Consider the following 23,031-nt stretch of genomic DNA (forward strand, 5'->3'; position numbering starts at 1 on the left):
TTGAAGGGAAAGGGTTATGGGTTAAAGGGTCAACAGTGTCTTGGTTGATATCAAATGGTCAAAAGGTCAATACATGAAAATGTCAACATACGTTTTTGATGATTTTTTTTTTTATGTCAAAATTTCCTTTCCAGTACATGGGCCCCTAACTAATGCTCGCTGTGCTCCGGGCAGGTGCCTCACTCCGCTTCACTCGCCACAGGTTACTATTCACAGTTCTAGTCCACGTGGATTGAAAAGTATGAAAAAAATCCTAAATTTCCCCCCCCAAAAAAAATCATGTTGACCATTTGAACATGTTGACCTGTTGACAATGTCGACAATATGGTGTTGACCGTTTAACGGTCAACCTTTCATCCGGATACCAAGGGATAGTATGCCTTTTTTGCAGATGCCACAAAGTTATGCAACAGAGTAGACACACAAGGAGATGTACCACAACTGATTGATGATATAGTGTAGGTAGACAAGAGGAATGGTCAAGAGCGTGGTAATTACAGTTTAATGCCAAAAAAAATGCAAAATCATGCACTTGGGTCTCAAAAATCAAAAGGCTAAATATAGTATTAATGACACTATACCGGAAATGACTGAATAGGAAAGGGATCTAGGAGTCACTATTTCAGGTGACTTAAAGGCAGGTAAGCAATGTATCAAGGCAATGAGGAAGGCTAGTCAGATGCTTGGCTGCATTGGGAGAGGAATCTGCAGCAGAAAGAAAGAAGTAATAATGCCACTGTATAGGTCATTGGTACGGCCTCATCTGGAGTACTGTGTTCAATTCTGGTTGTCAGATCTTCAAAAGGATATTAATACATTCGAAACTGTACTAAGAAGAGCAACTGAAATGGTGCATGGCCTACATCACAAAACATAACCTGAAAGACTAAAAAGTCTCACTATGTATAGTTTGAAGCAGAGAAGGGAAATGGGGGACATGATAGAGACGTTCAAATATATCAAAGGGTTGCAACAAGGTACAGGAGAAGAGAAGTACAGAAGTACAGTATTAGAACACAAGGACATGCACTGAAACTGGAGGGAGGTAGGTTCAGGAAAGGGTAGTGGACAAGTGGAATAGCCTTCTGTCAGAGGTGGTAGAGGCTAGGGGGTATATTCAATTTGTCGGAATGGATCCGACCTGGGCTATTCAATGTCATCTCAATTCGACTTTTAAAAAAGTCAAATTGAGATGCGGGAGCTGAGACAGGGGAGAGCCGCGGGCAGATGGGGGAGAGCAGCACCACAGCAGCGGCTATATAGCTGCTGCTGTAGCGCTGCTCTCCCCCCCCCCCCCCCCCCCCCGTCTCTCTGCCTCTCCCCATCCCTCCTCTTACCCGCATCGCAGCCGCTGCTCAGAGCAGCGTTCACCCGGCTCCAGCGCTTGCTGGAGCCGGCTGGACGCGGCTGTGACATCCTCCGGCGCTGTTCTCTGTCTGCCAGCGGCTCTCCCGGTCTCTGCTCCCGCATCTCACTTTGACTTTTTTTGAAGTCGGATTGAGATGGTCGAAAAGGGGGCCAAAACCGTGTTTTTGACACAAGCACGTGGATCGGCAGCTATTCCGCCGATCCACGTGCTTTTCGACAGGTCGAATACCTCGACTTGTCGAATAATTTGGGATTAGATTGAATAGGTCGGAACCCCTTCCGACCTAAAAAAGTCGAAAACTGACGTCTTTTCGATAGACGGCAGCTTTCGACTTCAATTGAATATACCCCAAAGACAGTAGAACAATTTAAACATGCTTGGGATAGGAGCACACCAGATGGGCCAAGTGATTCTTATATACCGTCAAATTCTATGTTTAAATGCTATCCCAATGGAAAGAGAAACAACTTATATAATCAGCCCCAATGTGTAAAAGCATAACGTGATAAAGATATACAGATATAAAATAAAAACCTCTGTGCATTAAAATGGTAGTACAGCACCAACAGAGACGCATGGAAGATAGAGAATGGAAGACGAAATTAAAACAAGAAAAGAGAAACACATCGCAAAACAAAAAACGATCCGTGTACCTGGCCGACTGCACAACCGATGTAGCACTGTATCGCCTGTGCTGTACACACTGGACGTTATATATAATTTAATAATAATATATATAATATAATATAATAATATAATATATCGTTCATGTCTGCATTCCCCTGCATCTGGTGATTACCATAATCATCCCTTTTGGGCATGCAGTATGTCACGTGTGATTGCCGGTACACACTAAACGATGTGCCCGATATGTTGGTACAATCCGCCGGTTCGGATGGCATATCGACTAGTATATACCCAGCTTAAGGAACCATCAAGGGAGAATCCAACTCTGGAGAAATCCCAAAGACATGCTACAAACATGTAAGCGTGTCAGAGCTGCTTCTGGAGGCAAATAGGAACTGCTGGCAGTAATTGGACGGCTCGGAGGCCGGTAATGGCTGGTCAGTAGGGTGTTATTTGCAGAGGATGCAAAATACAGAAATACAGCAACTAAAGGATTATTGGAAGTGTTTGCTACCTTTCGTTACTCAGGCCTAACTATTTGTCTCTTTAGAATGTTTTATCCCCTGATCAAATAGTACATGATACAGTACCACACAGTTTATTCACCTACTTGGAGTGTTCATGGAATGGAAATTTCCATCTCTGAATGTGATGTTTTCTGTTAGTTGAAATTTCCACTTTTACTTTTGGTTTAAAATGTTGTGTATTGTGTTGTGGTAGATTTTATCATCAGCCTTCAGCCGTGCTGCCTTAATAAGGAAGCTGAATCAATTGCACATTAATTTGGTAAGTGTTTTTACAGGACTGTTTCCTATATAGATGGTTTCCATTGTTTGCCAGTGAGCGGAAGTCTGTTACTTCTTGTAAGTACAGAGCAGAGATAAAGAGCGGCTGGGAGAGAGCTGTGTGGTGATGGAGATTTGTATTGCCATGAAGGAATGTCTGTGGGAAGGGAGAGTGGGCAGAGGCAGGCTGCCCTTACATGTCTGAGCATGAGTCTATCTCATCGCAGCGCTGCAAATATCCCGTTCCTTTCAATGTTTTTTCTCTTTTATTTTTTTTCTTTGCTGTTGAAAGACTACAGTCACGTCACAGAGAGCAAGTTACAGCATGGCCTTTAAAGTGTTGACTTGCCTTGTTATAAAACGAGTTTATTTTTCTGAATGCTTACTAATTCATGGACCTACCTTATTCCGCATAGAAATCCTTGCACATACTATCACTAGTCTGTTCTTATTGAAGAGATGTGCAATTCAGCTGTTACTTATGTGAATGATTCTATAGAGTGTGCATGACCAAGATGGCTTCTTTACCCTCTGCAGTAGTGAGAAGAGCTCATATTGGATAAGGGTGCTATAGAAATAGTAATTTTACATTTGTTCATCCTGCAAAAGCAGCTGCTATATTCAAGTCTTCAGACATTTCTTCTGATAGAACAGCGGTTCACAACCTTGGGTACTTGTTCTGATGTGCAATTTAGTAATTGTTGGAGTGTGGGGCAGGTTGTGGCAGCCATTCATGATAGCTAGGCTTTCTTGATGCTCCGTGTGTAGATCCTCTGTTATCCACCAGCCTAGCTAGTAGAATAGCTGAAACAGTCACCATCCTACTTGTTTTAGAGGTTTAGCCCTTGGCCACGTCTTCTCTTGTAATTTATGAAATCCTTAATAATTTTCTCGTCGGCAATTACACTAGGACTTGTGTCACACTTAGAAGCCCTACAGCACCTACCTTACATGTATATATTGATGAGTGTCATACTGGACATCTAGGTGATAAGACATATGGAGGGGGTGATTCATTTCAGCACGATGACTGGCTTCCCACATGATCACTGATGTTTCTTGCATTAGGGAATTATGCTGTGTACACACTTGCCGATATATCGTTTGTACAGCCTACGAATGATATATCTGTTGTCCCATTGGTTTGTGTGTTACAGCCAATATGTCTGTGGACGACGTAGTTCAGAGACATATCACGTCAGCTGTGCAGCAGTGCAGATACATTGGTATGGCTGCCTGTATGTGTGGGCAACTGTCGACCGACCCATATGCCGGCCGCAGGAATCGCCGACAATGATGCCACTACTGGTTCCTGTGGCCAGGCATCTTGGGAGGCGGATTGGTAAGTGTTTATACACCACAAAATCATTTGCACATACACCTTACCAATCATTAGATTGGTCAGCGGATCATCAGATGGGCTATCCTTTGGCCACGTGTGTACCCAGCCTCAGTGAAATCTAGCTTCCCAGTTTCTAGATGATTCAAAATAATACAGTTGTAAAAAATGTTCTAATGTCCGAAAATGAAAAAGCCCACCGGTTTACGTATCTCTGGAACTGTCAGAACATGACTTACTGTCGGCTTATTTTTTGTAAAGTTTAAAGCCTATGTGGAGATAGAATTTCATTGTTGCTTTTTGTAAATTTATCTTATACCCCTTTCACATCTCCAATGCCGGATCCCACCCAAGAATTGGAAACGGGTCCTTCCCGGGTGGGATCCGGCATTAGAGACTCTGTGCTGTCACTGCTGGCTTTCCGACCCAGCAATATGCCGGGTCGGTTGCCATAGCGGCGGTGGACGGAGCCGGCTGCGGAGCTAAAGGCGGCGCTGGGAGATGAGCTCATTTCCGGGTCGCATCGACCCGGCAACCCATTCACACTGCACCTGACCCGGTATTCAACCCGGGAAAAACCCTTCTTATTACCCAGGTTGAATTACCAGGTCAGGGGACCCGGGAATTCTCCAAGGCCCCTTTCACATCGCACATCTCCTAAACTGCAACCATAAGTGTGGAAGTTTCAGGATCCTGAAACTTCCACACTTATGGTTGCAGTTTAGGAGATCCTTTGTGATACAACTGTGGGTCCTTCTGGGAGTTCCAGTGTTTTATAATAATTATCTTTATTCTGGATATACCTTTTTGATACTTATGCGTATATTTATAAAAATCTAACCTAGTGCACTGAACCAGTTCATGCGTGCAGGCTGATCCAGTTGGGAAGCCACTTTTTAAGGTTTACTCTTCTTTTTATATATGATGAGTCTGCCTTTATATAAAGGTCGCTTTTTAACATTCTCTATGCAGAACCATTGGTGTAATATTTGATCCTATTACATTTTAGTTTCCCCTGATGAAGTCAAACAGACGAAACGCGTTGGATTTATCATCTATAAATCAGTAATCCAGTTGATGATAACGCTCCCTTGTGTTGAGTTTACACCTTGCCAAGGTGAGGGAGTACATACGTCTATATCACCTACTGGATATTTATGTAATTATTAAAAAATCTTTATGTACAATATTCTGTAAGACCTTTTGTATAAGGCTTTTTATGAATATGTTGTTATTCTGTTATTAAATAATTTTATTCTAATTGGCCTTGGGCCATTTGTTTGGTTGACTCTTTGGTGAGGGGTTATCCACTGTAGGAACCCAAAGAACCTCGCCTTCTACAGTATAAGATATATCCATTTGGAAGGACTTCCGTTCAATCTATACGAATATTACTTCGCACTTAGGAATTGATTTTCTGCTTCATGTAAATTTGAAATTTGGCAACGGAGATCTCACCTGGAGTGCTGCTTTTTCTCTTTGTGCGCAAGATAAGGATAATTTTGTGTTGTATATGTATATATGTATATGTACACTGCTCAAAAAAATAAAGGGAACACTAAAATAACACATCCTAGATCTGAATGAATGAAATATTCTTATTAAATACTTTGTTCTTTACATAGTTGAAAGTGCTGACAACAAAATCACACAAAAATTATCAATGGAAATCAAATGTATTAACCCATGGAGGTCTGGATTTGGAGTCACCATCAAAATTAAAGTGGAAAAACACACTACAGGCTGATCCAACTGTGATGTAATGTCCTTAAAACAAGTCAAAATGAGGCTCAGTAGTGTGGGTGGCCTCCAAGTGCCTGTATGACCTCCCTACAACCCACACAAGTGGCTCAGGTAGTGCAACTCATCCAGGATGGCACACCAATGCGAGCTGTGGCAAGAAGGTTTGCTGTGTCTGTCAGCGTAGTGTCCAGAGCATGGAGGCGCTACCAGGAGACAGGCCAGTACATCAGGAGATGTGGAGGAGGCCGTAGGAGGGCAACAACCCAGCAGCAGGACCGCTACCTCTGCCTTTGTGCAAGGAGGAACAGGAGGAGCACTGCCAGAGCCCTGCGAAATGACCTCCAGCAAGCCACAAATGTGCATGTGTCTACTCAAACGATCAGAAACAGACTCCATGAGGGTGGTATGAGGGCCCGACGTCCACAGGTGGGGGTTGTGCTTACAGCCCAACACCGTGCAGGACGTTTGGCATTTGCCAGAGAACACCAAGATTGGCAAATTCGCCACTGGCGCCCTGTGCTCTTCACAGATGAAAGCAGGTTCTCACTGAGCACATGTGACAGACGTGACAGAGTCTGGAGACGCCAAGGAGAACGTTCTGCTGCCTGCCACATCCTCCAGCATGACTGGTTTGGCAGTGGGTCAGTAATGGTGTGTTGTGGCATTTCTTTGGAGGGCCACACAGCCCTCCATGTGCTCGCCAGAGGTAGCCTGACTGCCATTAGGTACCGAGATGAGATCCTCAGACCCCTTGTGAGACCATATGCTGGTGCGGTTGGCCCTGTGTTCCTCCTAATGCAAGACAATGCTAGACCTCACGTGGCTGGAGTGTTTCAGCAGTTCCTGCAAGACGAAGGAATTGATGCTATGGACTGGCCCGCCCGTTCCCCAGACCTGAATCCAATTGAGCACATCTGGTACATCATGTCTCGCTCCATCCACCAACCACAGTTGCACCACAGACTGTCCAGGAGTTGGCGGATGCTTTAGTCCAGGTCTGGGAGGAGATCCCTCAGGAGACCATCCGCCACCTCATCAGGAGAATGCCCAGGCGTTGTAGGGAGGTCATACAGGCACTTGGAGGCCACACACACTACTGAGCCTCATTTTGACTTGTTTTAATTACATTACATCACAGTTGGATCAGCCTGTAGTGTGTTTTTCCACTTTAATTTTGAGGGTGACTCCAAATCCAGACCTCCATGGGTTAATAAATTTGATTTCCATTGATAATTTTGTGTGATTTTGTTGTCAGCACATTCAACTATGTAAAGAACAAAGTATTTAATAAGAATATTTCATTCATTCAGATCTAGGATGTGTTATTTTGGTGTTCCCTTTATTTTTTTGAGCAGTGTTTATTTATATATATATAACCTTGATGAAGTCAAACAAGACGAAACGCGTTGGGTGATTCCTGCTATTACTGAAAATCCAAAGATAAGCTACTCATTCTATTCATTACTTCTCTTGTTCTAATTGATTTTAGATATATCTATACTTTGCACAATACCTTTATTATTACCATGAGGGCCCGTTTTTAGCACTCATTTATGTTTTTTTATGTCCTTTTTATGCCTTTTTCTCTGAATATATGTTTTACTGTTCACTTTTAAACAGAAAACTTTGTTGGAAAAAATAACCCCCTTTTTTTATATATTGACATGTGTGTCAAAAAAAAATTTTTTTAACTGATTACGTTTGTTTTGAATAAATCCCGCCTGTGCTTTTAAATATATATCTCTAGTTTTATACTTTTTTACCACCGGTGGTCGCTCTGATCTTATCCGCTTTTTCTAAATTTCTTTTATCCTACACACGTACAAGTGTAGGTTTTATTTGAGATTGAGCAGACACCCCATAAAGAAAGGGGAGTGGTATCATAGAGAAATAACATTCCACAGGGGAGTATAATAGACATACTGTGAAAAACTATATCTACAAATTTTTCTGGCGCTGTCAGTTCACCCCATACACATATATATATATATATATATATATATATATATATATATATATATATAGATATAGATAGATAGATAGATAGATATCTATATATATAGATAGATAGATAGATAGAGATATATATATATATATATATATATAGATAGATAGAGCTAGTAATGGACTATTCTTACTGTACACCCAGTGGAGGATTTCAGCTGCATTTTGCGTGGAGACTGGGGGGAATAGTGGGGCTGTGGGAAGTTTTAGGCGTGTATTGGTGGAAATAGTTTTATTACAAAAATGGAGTCACAATGCTCCTACTATATCAACTGCATGTGAAGGAAATAGAAAACAATTGCATATAAGGAGAAATATAAACCATTTATATATAGGAAACAATATAAATAAGTTGCATATATAGGAGGACAGTTGTGTCGACTAAGTTACATCATACATGAATGTTGGTATATGTAAAAGGGTTGTTGTCGGTAAATGCAGTATAACTAATTTAAAGTCAAATACAAATTATGTTCTGATGGGACAGCGTCCCGCTGCCGCCAGGTGCATAATCTCATCCAAAGTCCAAGACCTTGTTGCTGGTCCAGTAGCGGGTGAATGGGTCCGATGTATGTTGTCAAGTTGTGTGATGGTGAACTGCTGACTTATGGTTCCTCCTATGCCGGGTTCTATGGGGTTCGGTCGCTTCCCCATCCCAGTCCACGCCCCCTCACAACTTCGGCTTCTCAATTTACCACTGTAAGGAGACTTTGTTGTTGACTCCTCCGTCCGGTGCCTGATCCTCCATGTTATGCTTGGGGTGCTATTCACGGGGGACCACGGGACTTCTGGGTTGTCTCCTACCCGTGTGAGCCTGCTATTTCCCAGTCCTGATGGTTCACTGCTCGGCTGCTCTACTTACCAGCCGGCAAGGAGACTCTGAGCGTGACAGTTTGATGCTGTAGTGATGCTTTGTGTGTGTGCAGATTCAACGGGGACCAGACCTGCACCAGATTCATGGCCAGACAAGATGATGATCTCCCATCTACGCATAAAGAGGTTAGCATAACTTGGGGCAAATCTGCTCCCAACCGTGGTCCCTGTTGTCTGTCTGTAGTGTTGATCCCTGAACCATAGGTAATTGTTCTTCAAAATGTAATTTATGCTATCTGTGAGGAACTTGGTTGGTTTTGCTGGTATGTCAAGTTTCTCTTGCGAGGTAGTATTCTGTTGCTGCCAGACCCTGTTCATGATCAATCACTGTATACAAGGATGTAACATCATTAGTACACAGTCACGTGTCCTTCTCTCATGTAATTGTACTCATGTGTTCATAATGTCAGTGATGTCTTTGATATCGGATGGCTGTACTTTTACCAGTGGTTGTAAGAATGTGTCGCTATATCTGGATAAGTTGAACAATAATGAGTTAATCCCTGATATGATGGGGCGTCCCTGTGATTTGTGTATATCTTTGTGGACTTTCGAGAGGTAGTAAAATACCGGTATGGTTGGGTGTTGTATGTTCAGGAATTGGTGTTCTTTTTCCATCAGAATACCTTCATTTACAACCCCTTGTAGGAGTTGCTTCAGTCTATTCTGGTACAGTTCTGTCAGGTCTTTGCGTAATGGTTCGTATGGTTTTTGTGTCGCGCAAGAACCTCAGTGCCTCCGTTTTGTAGTCTGTGGTGTTTACTGCCCCCTTTTCTGCTGGTTTGATCACTAGATATTTGTTGTTTTTGAGATCTTTCATGCCCTTGGCTTCTGCTTGTGCTATGTTCATGCATCCTATACGTTAGATATTACAGAAGTATGCAGATTGAAAGGGCGTATTTGAGTAAATGGGCCTTGACCGGCTATTTGGAGGTAGTATTGGTGGTGTGTGTGTGTGTGTGTGTGGGGGGGTGTTCATTGGTTTGTGAAAAAATTTGGTGACATTGGATCTCTATGGTTTTAAATGTGTTTCTATTGCAAGATTAGCGCGTGCAAAGGGTTGTGACAATAATGTATAAAATCGTTACACCCAATAAGACCTGAGATGTTTGTGACTACAGTGTATTTGTTTAACGTTTGTTCCATTTTGGTGAATCAGACACACACCAGTGCAGTTTCATTTGTGGGAGCAAATTGTCACCATAATGAGAAGTGAACTGGTAGCATTAAAAGATTCTCTTGCACTTACTGTTTTCCTTTTCCCCCCTTCCTTCCCTTTGTTTGCTTTTATTCTTTATTTTGTATGTTCTTTATGTTGTATGCTACCAAAAAAAGAAAATCAATAAATTATTATTGAAAAAAAAAGAAAAAAAAAAAAAAAGATTCTTTTGCCATGAAAAGGATAATAACTTCCGGTTCTTTGACACAGAGACGTTTCGAAAACAGACTGAATGCATCTGTAAAAACATCTAAAGAATATAAATGTATATTAAATGCATGCATAAATACAACACTGTAAATGCATTGTTACTTGTATTTTAAAATGCAATAAAAAAATGAACGTCCGTATGTACTGAATGTTGTACTGAATGTATGTACTGAATGTTCTGCTGACAAATGGTTTGTACCGAATAGCTCTTAATGTTCTCAATTTACAGTAGAATTTTTTTTTTTCAAGGCTAATGGTAAAACGATACAGGGGTAACATATAACTTTCCAGGGTTTGCACATTTTGCAGCAGATTGTTTCCTATTGAATATTCTAAATATATGATTTTTAGAGGTATAGTAGTGCGCCTGTCACCTTTCAACGTGCAGATTAATCCGTAAAATGAATCGCATCCATGACCATACAGCTGTCCTGATTTGTCAAAATAGTCCAAATTTGCAGATCTTGAAAGGGGAGGAGTTTTGTAGAAAAGTGGGAAGCAACTAATCGTCGGTTAAGGCTGTGTACGTTTTGCACCACTTCATGGCGAGAATTGTTAATTTAATGTGTAATGAGATTGCATATAGATTAATTATAAAAAAAATATCATGCAGAGGGGTATATGTAATTTGACCGTTTTTTAATTCAACACAATTCAACAGTCAAAACCCTCCCGCCGGGACCAGAATTCGACATATTCAATAAATAACGGATTCGACCGTCCCGCTGTTGAAAAACGGACCAATTGACGAATAGTGGGCGGCCTGGATTCGACTTCATGGACGGCACAAAAGTGTTAAAAAAAAATCCTGAAAAAATTGCGTGGGGTCCCCCCTCCTAAGCATAACCAGCCTCGGGCTCTTTGAGCCGGTCCTGGTTGTAAAAATACGGGGGGAAAAATGACAGGGGTTCCCCCGTATTTTAACAACCAGCACCGGGCTCTGCGTCCGGTCCTGGTGCAAAAAGTACGGGGGACAAAACACGTAGGGGTCCCCCGTATTTTTCACACCAGCACCGGGCTCCACTAGCCAGAGAGATAATGCCACAGCCAGGGGACATTTTCATATTGGTCCCTGCGGCCGTGGCATTAAATCCCCAACTAGTCACCCCTGGCCGGGGTACCCTGGAGGAGTGGGGGACCCCTTAAATCAAGGGGTCCACCCCCCTCCAGCCACCCAAGGGCCAGGGGTGAAGCCCGAGGCTGTCTTCCCCCATGCATTTTTTTTCAGGAATTTTAACACTTTCACACCCCTTCCAACCTAAAAACATGCACTGATCTCTCCATATTATTGTAGTTAGTAAAAAAAAAAAAATATTCTTTTAAAAAATCGATTAAATAATACTTGTGGCTCCTAAGGACAAACCAAGTAAATAATCCCTTCTAATATAAATAGATATGCTATTAGCAATAAAAAAAAAGCACAAAAATTCCATGTTTTAAATTTTTTTTAATTAGATCACGACAGGAAAATGAGGCGGAATGAAACTGACGAAACGACTGTCGAAAAGCACTGTTGTCGAATCGACATTCTTCAATTGAATATACTTTTGTCGAAAATCCGCATTTTAACATTGCAGACATGTCGAATTGTCAAAAGTCGAAAATGAAACGGCAGGTTTTTTGTCGAAAAATACTGTATTGCATTGTCGAATCAAATTCAACAGGTTTTTTGTGTCGAAAATGACCCGTTTTTCGACATTTTTCGGCAATTTGACCGCAATTGCATATACCCCAGAGTGTTTTGTAAGGGATTAATGTCATGAAATTAAATTATACAGATGAAAAATCATGAGCATAATCTATTTTTAAGCAATTACGCTATAGACAGTCTATACCGCAATTGCATCACTACACGCTTACCAATGATTATAAGAAAGCAGCCTACCTACCAACCAAGGCTAGTTTACGTTGAGCATCCCAGATCAAAGACCCAACACATCATGAGGGGCGCTATTCACAAATAGCAGAATTATTTTCTTGCAACTTTTTTAAATTTCTTTTTGTATACTAAAACGTGCAGGTGGCTCAGTCTTTTTAGCTGTGCATTGGGTGCATAGGTTAGTGTGAGTAAGTTAATAGGTTGCTCATTGAATGGCAATGATGTATTTGTTTTTATGCAAATTATTGAAACCTGAATATCTGTATATCTTTCAGTGCAGTACAACACAACACAACACAACATCCTTTTACATGTCACCCCCTACCTACCCCCACCCCTAGGGGTTTCTTACCCCCACAGTATTTTTTTTCCAGATTGTAGATCATATGTGTACCAATTTTGTGTAAATTGCTCCAGTCATTCCAGAGTTATGCTGGAATTTTTATACACACATACAGTACATCCATTTATATACATAGTGATTCAAAAGTCGCAGTACACTCTCTTGTTCAAAAACTATGCTGGAAATGGGAAAACTGAATACTCCAGTAAGGTATGGGTGAGGTGGGCTATCTTTTAGGGTACATGGGCGCCATCTTGAAATCGTCTATCTAGAATCTAAGTCAGTATTTTCAAATGGAAAGGAGGTCGTGTAACATGTCAAACATCATCAGAATTTGCTGAAAAATGTATTGCTGCAAACATATTTGAAATAGCAGCTATGGTTCAAAAGTTACAACTCTTTTTTTGTTGCTGGTAACTGATGATGGCTTTGACATACATACATACATACATACATACATACATACATACACAGCCAGCAGTGGCACTCAGGGAAATAGAGACAAGCAGATAACGGGTCTGTATGAGATATATAAATGATAGATATAGTGATCTATATATTCATGTATATCTAGTATTTACAGATAGAGGTTAGGTTTTAATTGCACATAATAACCCTATTAAATGAAGGTACAAAGTACACAGAAGTCAAATGGTTATGAGCTTGTATATTAGAAATCTGTTTTGAAACGACAATGTATAAAATGTGACTTGTGTCTGAGATTGTATGTACGTGTGTTTGTGTGTGTGTGTGTATGTATATATGTGTGTGTGTGTGTGTGTGTATATGTATATATATATATATATATATATATATATATATATATATATATATATATTACACAAGCATTTGAAAATTAAACAAGACTTTTTCCACGCTTGTGCTCTTTCTAATGACTTCAGCTGCAGAACATGTGAAGATTACAGACACATTATTATATAGCCAGACTGTAATTTTGTAAGTGTATAAATCCTAGTACTCTAAAGATAAGCATTAAAGCTTTTCTACCAACCGTCCAAAAATAGGGACACTTTGATTATCAATGTGTGCATTATTAGTAAGAAGCTACCTTTTAACATTTTAGTTGCAGAACTCAATATGTTTCGAATACCACTTGCTTCTATTATATATAGCCAGATTTGTAGTTTGTCCTAGATTAACCCATAATGTAAATTATTTATGTTAAGTATTTTAATACATGCTGCATATAATTGTGATGGTGGATAAGAAAATACATTTCTGGCATTTTGTAAACATCAAGCACATCTGTATAACGTGATAATCTGTGTTTTATACATATAAAGATACATTTCATACAAAGTGAAAAAGATGTAACACTATTATAGTGTCCTGCCACAATTGCTGTATGGGTTTATTGCATGAGGTGGTATTCTAATTCACTCATTGTGTACAGTGTGAATGCGCCAAGTTCTGCCTGACATCAGAATATGAAGAGAGCTGAAAAGGGAAATTATTTCACGTTTTAATTTAAGAGCTAAATGGGAACCTCCTATATAAGTTTTTCCCAACTCCGCTCTTCCGGGAACCCTATAACAGTGCATGATTTCCAGTTCTCCTCACAGAGGGCCTAATTCACAGCCAGTCTAATTCATTATTTGCAATTCTTATGTATCTGACGTTGTGGTTTTCCGCTTTTTCTATGCGCAAGTCGTCTCAATCCGCTTCTTATTTTCTGACACAGCGGTGACTGGAATTGGATTGGAGTACCGGGTAGCTGGCATGCATATAATCACAGTGGATGTACAGTCGCGAAAAAAAAGGGTGCTATTCAGTATGCTGGCTGTTGGGATCCCGGCGCTCAGTATACTGGCGCCAGAATCCCGACACCCGACATACCGACAACTATTCTTCCTTTTTGGGGTCCACGACCCCCCTGGAGGGAGAATAAATAGCGTAGCGTACCATCGTGCCCACAAGGGGCTCATTTGCGCTCGATGGCAGTGGGGATCCCGGCGCCGGTATGCTGGGCGCCGGGATCCCCACCACCGGCATAACATACAACACCCTCAAAAAAAGTACAGTAAGGGTGTGATGTGGGCATGCAGAGTGCAGTTAAATGACAGCCATAAGTCTTAAACAGCGTGTGCGCTGACCCTAATGTAAGAGTAATGTTCTTAATGATGACTGCGTGCAATTGGTACCAAACAATGAAAATACGCCCATTTATATTAAATAATAAAATAAAATAAAAATACTGCAATGTACATTCATTTTACACAAATAATGATTAATACGTGGCTGGGGATGTCTGAACATATGTTCTAAAATGTCTTTTCTCTGACGTCCTAGTGGATGCTGGGAACTCCGTAAGGACCATGGGGAATAGCGGCTCCGCAGAGACTGGGCACAAAAGTAAAGCTTTAGGACTACCTGGTGTGCACTGGCTCCTCCCCCTATGACCCTCCTCCAAGCCTCAGTTAGATTTTTGTGCCCGGCCGAGAAGGGTGCACACTAGGGGCTCTCCTGAGCTTCTTAGTGAAAGTTTAGTTTTAGGTTTTTTATTTTCAGTGAGACCTGCTGGCAACAGGCTCACTGCATCGAGGGACTAAGGGGAGAAGAAGCGAACCTGCCTGCTTGCAGCCAGCTTGGGCTTCTTAGGCTACTGGACACCATTAGCTCCAGAGGGACCGAACACAGGCCCAGCCTCGGAGCTCGGTCCCAGAGCCGCGCCGCCGGCCCCCTTACAGAGCCAGAAGCAAGAAGAGGTCCGGAAAAATCGGCGGCAGAAGACATCAGTCTTCAACAAGGTAGCGCACAGCACTGCAGCTGTGCGCCATTGTTACTCAGGCACACTTCACACTTCGGTCACTGAGGGTGCAGAGCGCTAGGGGGGGGCGGCCTGAGCAGCAATGTAAACACCTTGGCTGGCATAAATACACCACATATAACCCCCAGGGCTATATGGATGTATTTTAACCCCTGCCAGAACTCGCCAAAAAGCGGGAGAAAATGCCGCCGAGAAGGGGGCGGAGCCTATCTCCTCAGCACACGGGCGCCATTTTCCATCACAGCTCCGCTGGAAGGACGTCTCCCTGACTCTCCCCTGCAGTCCTGCACTACAGAAAAGGGTAAAAAAGAGAGGGGGGCACTAATTTGGCGCAGTTTTAATACTAACAGCAGCTATAAAGGGAAAAGCACATTTTATAGTGGTATTCCTGTCTATATATAGCGCTCTGGTGTGTGCTGGCATACTCTCCCTCTGTCTCCCCAAAGGGCTAGTGGGGTCCTGTCCTCTATCAGAGCATTCCCTGTGTGTGTGCGGTGTGTCGGTACGATTGTGTCGACATGTTTGAGGAGGAAAATGAGATGGAGGCGGAGCAATTGCCTATTATAGAGTTGTCACCCCCTAGGGAGTCGACACCTGAGTGGATGAGCTTATGGAAGGAATTGTGGACAAACGTGACTTCCACTAGGGCCACACGTTACATGATTGAAGCAATGAAAAATGTATTGCATATCTCTGATAATACAAGTACCACTAAAAAGGGTATTATGTTTGGTGAGAAAAAACTGCCTGTAGTTTTTCCTGTATCCGAGGAATTAAATGAAGTGTGTGATGAGGCGTGGGTTTCCCCTGATAAAAAACTGATAATTCCTAAAAGGTTATTGGCATCGTACCCTTTCCCGCCAGAGGATAGGGCACGTTGGGAAACACCCCCTAGGGTGGATAAAGCGATCACACGCTTGTCTAAACAGGTAGCACTACCCTCTCCTGATACGGCCGCCCTAAAGGAACCTGCCGATAGAAAGCTGGAGAATATCCTAAAATGTATATACACTCACACGGGTGTTATACTGCGACCAGCAATCGCCTCAGCCTGGATGTGCAGTGCGGGCCTGGCGTGGTCGGATTCCCTGACTGAAAATATTGATACCCTAGATAGGGACAGTATATTACTGACTATAGAGCATTTGAAGGATGCATTTCTATATATGCGTGATGCACAGAGGGATATTTGCCGACTGGCATCAAGAGTTAGCGCGCTGTCCATTTCTGCAAGAAGAGGTTTATGGACGCGGCAGTGGTCAGGTGATGCGGATTCTAAAAGGCACATGGAAGTATTGCCTTATAAGGGGGAGGAGTTAATTGGGGTAGGTCTATCAGACCTGGTAGCCACGGCAACTGCTGGAAAATCCACATTTTTACCCCAGGTAGCTTCTCAACCTAAGAAGACGCCGTATTATCAGGCGCAGTCCTTTCGGCCCCATAAGGGCAAGCGGGCAAAAGGCGCCTCATTTCTGCCCCGTGACAGAGGGAGAGGAAAAAGGCTGCAACAAACAGCCAGTTCCCAGGAACAAAAGCCCTCTCCCGCCTCCGCAAAGTCCTCAGCATGACGCTGGGGCTTTACAAGCGGACTCAGGCACGGTGGGGGCCCGTCTCAAGAAGTTCAGTGCGCAGTGGGCCCACTCGCAAGTGGACCCCTGGATCCTTTAGGTGGTATCTCAGGGGTACAAATTGGAATTCGAGACGTCTCCCCCTCGCCGTTTTCTAAAGTCTGCTTTACCGACGTCTCCCTCAGACAGGGAGGCAGTATTGGAAGCCATTCACAAGCTGTATTCCCAGCAGGTGATAATCAAGGTACCCCTCCTACAACAGGGAAAGGGGTACTATTCCACACTATTTGTGGTACCGAAGCCGGACGGCTCGGTGAGACCAATTTTAAACCTAAAATCCTTGAACACTTACATACAAAGGTTCAAATTCAAGATGGAGTCACTCAGAGCAGTGATTGCAAACCTGGAAGAAGGGGACTATATGGTGTCTCTGGACATCAAAGATGCTTACCTACATTCCCAATTTACCCTTCTCACCAAGGGTACCTCAGGTTTGTGGTACAGAACTGTCACTATCAGTTTCAGACGCTGCCGTTTGGATTGTCCACGGCACCCCGGGTCTTTACCAAGGTAATAGCCGAAATGATGATACTCCTTCGAAGGAAGGGAGTTTTAGTTATCCCTTACTTGGACGATCTCCTGATAAGGGCAAGATCCAGGGAACAGTTGGAAGTCGGGGTAGCACTATCTCAGATAGTGCTGCGCCAGCACGGTTGGATTCTCAATATTCCAAAATCGCAGCTGATCCCGACGACACGACTTCTATTCCTAGGGATGATCCTGGACACAGTCCAGAAAAAGGTGTTTCTCCCGGAGGAGAAAGCCAGGGAGTTATCCGAACTAGTCAGAAATCTCCTAAAACCAGGCCAAGTCTCAGTGCATCAATGCACAAGGGTCCTGGGAAAGATGGTGGCTTCTTACGAAGCAATCCCATTCGGCAGATTCCACGCAAGAACCTTCCAGTGGGATCTGCTAGACAAATGGTCCGGGTCGCATCTTCAGATGCATCAGCGGATAATCTTGTCACCAAGGACAAGGGTGTCTCTCCTGTGGTGGTTGCAGAGTGCTCATCTTCTAGAGGGCCGCAGATTCGGCATTCAGAACAGGGTCCTGGTGACCACGGATGCCAGCCTGAGAGGCTGGGGAGCAGTCACACAGGGAAAAAAATTTCCAGGGCTTGTGGTCAAGCCTGGAGACATCACTTCACATAAATATCCTGGAGCTAAGGGCCATCTACAATGCTCTAAGCCTAGCAAGACCTCTGCTTCAAGGTCAGCCGGTGCTGATCCAGTCAGACAACATCACGGCAGTCGCCCACGTAAACAGACAGGGCGGCACAAGAAGCAGGAGGGCAATGGCAGAAGTTGCAAGGATTCTTCGCTGGGCGGAAAATCATGTGATAGCACTGTCAGCAGTGTTCATTCCGGGAGTGGACAACTGGGAAGCAGACTTCCTCAGCAGACACGACCTCCACCCGGGAGAGTGGGGACTTCACCCAGAAGTCTTCCACATGATTGTGAACCGTTGGGAAAAACCAAAGGTGGACATGATGGCGTCCCGCCTCAACAAAAAACTAGACAGGTATTGCGCCAGGTCAAGGGACCCTCAGGCAATAGCTGTGGACGCTCTGGTAACACCGTGGGTGTACCAGTCAGTGTATGTGTTCCCTCCTCTGCCTCTCATACCCAAGGTACTGAGAATCATAAGAAGGAGAGGAGTAAGGACTATACTTGTGGCTCCGGATTGGCCAAGAAGGACTTGGTACCCGGAACTTCAAGAGATGCTCACAGAGGACCCGTGGCCTCTACCTCTAAGAAGGGACCTGCTCCAGCAGGGACCCTGTCTGTTCCAAGACTTACCGCGGCTGCGTTTGACGGCATGGCGGTTGAACGCCGGATCCTGAAGGAAAAAGGCATTCCGGATGAAGTCATCCCTACCCTGATCAAAGCCAGGAAGGATGTAACCGTACAGCATTATCACCGTATTTGGCGTAAATATGTTGCGTGGTGCGAGGCCAGGAAGGCCCCTACAGAGGAATTTCAACTGGGTCGTTTCCTGCATTTCCTGCAAACAGGACTGTCTATGGGCCTAAAATTAGGGTCCATTAAGGTTCAAATTTCGGCCCTGTCGATTTTCTTCCAGAAAGAACTGGCTTCAGTTCCTGAAGTTCAGACGTTTGTCAAGGGGGTACTGCCCTCCAGTGGCACCTTGGGATCTCAATGTAGTTTTGGGGTTCCTAAAATCACATTGGTTTGAACCACTCACCACTGTGGACTTAAAATATCTCACATGGAAAGTGGTAATGCTGTTGGCCCTGGCTTCAGCCAGGCGTGTCTCAGAATTGGCGGCTTTATCCTATAAAAGCCCTTACCTAATTTTTCATACGGACAGGGCAGAATTGAGGACTCGTCCTCAATTTCTCCCTAAGGTGGTTTCAGCGTTTCACTTGAACCAGCCTATTGTGGTACCTGCGGCTACTAGGGACTTGGAGGACTCCAAGTTGCTGGACGTAGTCAGGGCCCTGAAAATATATGTTTCCAGGACGGCTGGAGTCAGAAAATCTGACTCGCTGTTTATCCTGTATGCACCCAACAAGCTGAGTGCTCCTGCTTCTAAGCAGACTATTGCTCGTTGGATTTGTAGTACAATTCAGCTTGCACATTTTGTGGCAGGCCTGCCACAGCCAAAATCTGTAAAAGCCCATTCCACAAGGAAAGTGGGCTCATCTTGGGCGGCTGCCCGAGGGGTCTCGGCTTTACAACTTTGCCGAGCAGCTACTTGGTCAGGGGCAAACACGTTTGCTAAATTCTACAAATTTGATACCCTGGCTGAGGAGGACCTGGAGTTCTCTCATTCGGTGCTGCAGAGTCATCCGCACTCTCCCGCCCGTTTGGGAGCTTTGGTATAATCCCCATGGTCCTTACGGAGTTCCCAGCATCCACTAGGACGTCAGAGAAAATAAGAATTTACTTACCGATAATTCTATTTCTCGTAGTCCGTAGTGGATGCTGGGCGCCCATCCCAAGTGCGGATTGTCTACAGTACTTGTACATAGTTATTGTTACAAAAATCGGGTTATTATTGTTGTGAGCCATCTTTTCAGAGGCTCCTCTGTTATCATGCTGTTAACTAGGTTCAGATCACAGGTTATACGGTGTGATTGGTGTGGCTGGTATGAGTCTTACCCGGGATTCAAAATCCTTCCTTATTGTGTACGCTCGTCCGGGCACAGTATCCTAACTGAGGCTTGGAGGAGGGTCATAGGGGGAGGAGCCAGTGCACACCAGGTAGTCCTAAAGCTTTACTTTTGTGCCCAGTCTCCTGCGGAGCCGCTATTCCCCATGGTCCTTACGGAGTTCCCAGCATCCACTACGGACTACGAGAAATAGAATTATCGGTAAGTAAATTCTTATTTTTATTAAAATTTGCGTCTGCCAATGTTGTGTACTTATTATTTGCTTTAGCTGGCCAATAACTGCGGTATGATTACACTGTGAACTGTTTTCACTTTATGTGAATATGACCTGAAACCACGCCTTCAGTTGGAATCTATCATCTCAGTCTCCTATCACTTATGTATGAAAGGGAGATAGTCATAGCTCGATATTTGCCTATGTGATGGAGTCTGAATAAGCCACTAGATGGCGCCCAATTGGAGCAATTAAATTGTAGCTCAGTTCGGGCGCGATGGCTGCGATGGGGTGGCAAGCTGAAATACGGGAAAAGTGACCTGTTTGGGTGCCCAAATGGAACTTTTTGCGTTCATGCCCATTAGTTTAGTCGGGTTTTGCCACATTACGCAGCTGAACCTGACTGCTATAAGCGTGATAACGGGGATCAATTCAATATCGCCCTAACAATGCAAATACATGTGTGATGACATTTTGCGCATATGACTGACACTGAATTACCCCCAAACCCCCCAAACGGCTGCAGCCTATCAATCAGACTGTGCCTTTGGGGAACTGCAAGAGATCTCAGTAGAATACTGGCACGTGGACAGAACATGTACTGTACTTGCGCAGATCTAACATCAGAGTAGTGCGCAAACAATAGGGTTTGCATACTACTCTGTATCCAGACCTAAATCCCTTTGGCAGTTCTCAAAGGCTGGATGACAAGTGTCTGGTGTCCAGAGAATGAGAGTGGGTGGGTATTGCAGCTAGCTGAATCAGGATAACCCTACTAGTGCACTTATGTTTGTACAAATAACTGGTGGAGTGTCCTGAATCCTCCTACACCTGCCTGGTACAAGGACCAGTTAATGTTAATGTGTTTTACTGACCGAGAATGCAGACCAGGTATCCTCAGGGCACACTGACAGTGCAGGTTTTAATGATATCCAGGCTTCAACACAGAAGGTTAAATTTAAATAATTGAGGTTCTAATTAAGTCACCTGTGCTCAAGCATGGATGTCGCTAAAGACTGTTAGTGTGCCTTGACGTTGGGAATTCCTGCTGTAGACCAAGGTTTCTCACATCAATCTTGGATCAGTAATTTTCCTACCAGACATCCTGACAACATGAACTGTTGGTGGTGTGAGGACCAGAGGGAAGCACTGACTAAGCTGTAACCGGGCACTAATGTGACTCACTAAACTTTGTGTAAAGCACTGTGTAATGCTTTTGGCAGTCTATAAATGAAGGTTAATAAATAAAGGTCTATTACAACATGAAACCATCTGCCTCTACTAATATTAATTGTGCTGATATTGCTGTACATATGGTAGATATACAATAGAATAAGTACATTTAATATTAACTAGGAGATATGTGTGCTGTGTTCTGAAAGTTTTCTTTTTCTGTCTTTTATCAGCTTGAGAATAGCCTGGTCAATGTTGGATATCAGGCGATAAAGTGGATCTTCTTCAGCCAAAATCTTGGGGTTAGTACATTTATTTTATTTTTTTATTTTTTAAAATCTGGTATGGGTCGTTTGGTCGACCCAACTTGGGTCGACCATTATAGGTCGACAGGGACACTAGGTCGACATGGTCATTAGGTCAAAAGGTCGACATGAGTTTTTGGACTTTTTTTTTGGTATAGTTTTCTCCGTAAAGTGACGGGGAACCCCAATTAGTGCACCGTGTCCCCTCGCATGGCTCGCTTCGCTCGACACAGGTTACCATTCCCAATTGTGATCCACGTGGATCGTGAAGTATGAAAAAGTAAAAATAAAATAAAAAATTGTGAAAAACTCATGTTGACATTTTGAACTGTCGACCTAACGGCCGTATCCCTTTAAATCAACCTATATAACTTTGTGCTGAAATAACACATGACAAATGTAGCAGTGTGTTCCAAAAGCTACGTTGCTGGCTCCTATAGCCTTGCAGGCATGAGTGAGTTTGGAAATTAATATTATGGAGGTTGTGAAAAGTAATGGCTATTGGTGTCCTCTTCAGAAAAGTAGAAATGTCTAGCTTGTGTGAAAGCGGATAGCACGCATTTTCTTATAGAGGTCCATGTATTATGCTGGTAATACTGTGTGCCATGAGATGAATCACATTAACATTGTCCGCATCTCACACTGTGACACTGAAGTAGAATTGTAGCAGCAGAAGATGTACCTGGGGGAGTACAGAGTAAGGAAAGTCACCATGCATATGTGCCATTATATGTCACCGCTGTATTTGAGTGAAAGGACCTTAATACCCCAAAACTGTAGATGTGTAGTTAAACATTCAGAGATATCTGCTGATGTCTTTTAGATTTCAGAATATTCTGTAGGTTCTATCGCTTTACTTGCTTTGTTTATAGTACTTCCTATTTTATAGTACTAGTAGCTGAGTAACTTTGGGAAGGTATGGTGGGTGACCTGGTAACGCTTTAAAAAGTAGTCATAACCCATAGCAACCAGATATTTGTTTTAGTTTTCAATTTGTACTAGACATAATTCAACACAATTTGGTTTTAAAGCTCCTCTTTGTTAAACAAATGGACTGTGCAGCAGTTTCTACTAAAGCTGTCTGTTTGCATACTTTAATGTCACTGCTGTGTCATCTTCCGAGTAGAGTGTCCCTCTTTCTATGACTGATGGCGTTGTCTTCCTGGTACTCTTGCACAGATGGTTAGACTACAGTACATTCAATGAGACTAATTAGGTAGCCTTCCATTATAATACATTTATGACTACACTATGCCCTATAATTATCCACGGGGCTGCAGTCTGTCCTGCGTCATTGATTATACATATTTATCTGCAGTTCAAAAGCCGCTTTTGTAGCGCAATAAGTCCATTTCCCTTTTCAGCGTATTCAGCCTTTTTCTTTCTCCCTTTCAAA

At 43.2% G+C, this 23,031-nt stretch overlaps 1 protein-coding gene across 4 annotated transcripts in view; it reads left to right on the forward strand.

The window, feature by feature from the left end:
- Window positions 1-23,031, forward strand: part of FRYL (FRY like transcription coactivator) — a 541,692-nt gene that overhangs the window by 93,159 nt on the left and 425,502 nt on the right. For all 4 annotated transcript variants that reach the window (XM_063920961.1, XM_063920963.1, XM_063920960.1 and 1 more), the window contains one exon: window positions 21,564-21,632. The gene's annotated coding sequence lies outside the window, so the exon portion shown is untranslated. The remainder of the gene's footprint in view (window positions 1-21,563; window positions 21,633-23,031) is intronic.

The sequence above is a fragment of the Pseudophryne corroboree genome, chromosome 1 (genome assembly GCF_028390025.1).
Source record: "Pseudophryne corroboree isolate aPseCor3 chromosome 1, aPseCor3.hap2, whole genome shotgun sequence".
In the NCBI taxonomy this organism is placed as follows: domain Eukaryota; kingdom Metazoa; phylum Chordata; class Amphibia; order Anura; family Myobatrachidae; genus Pseudophryne; species Pseudophryne corroboree.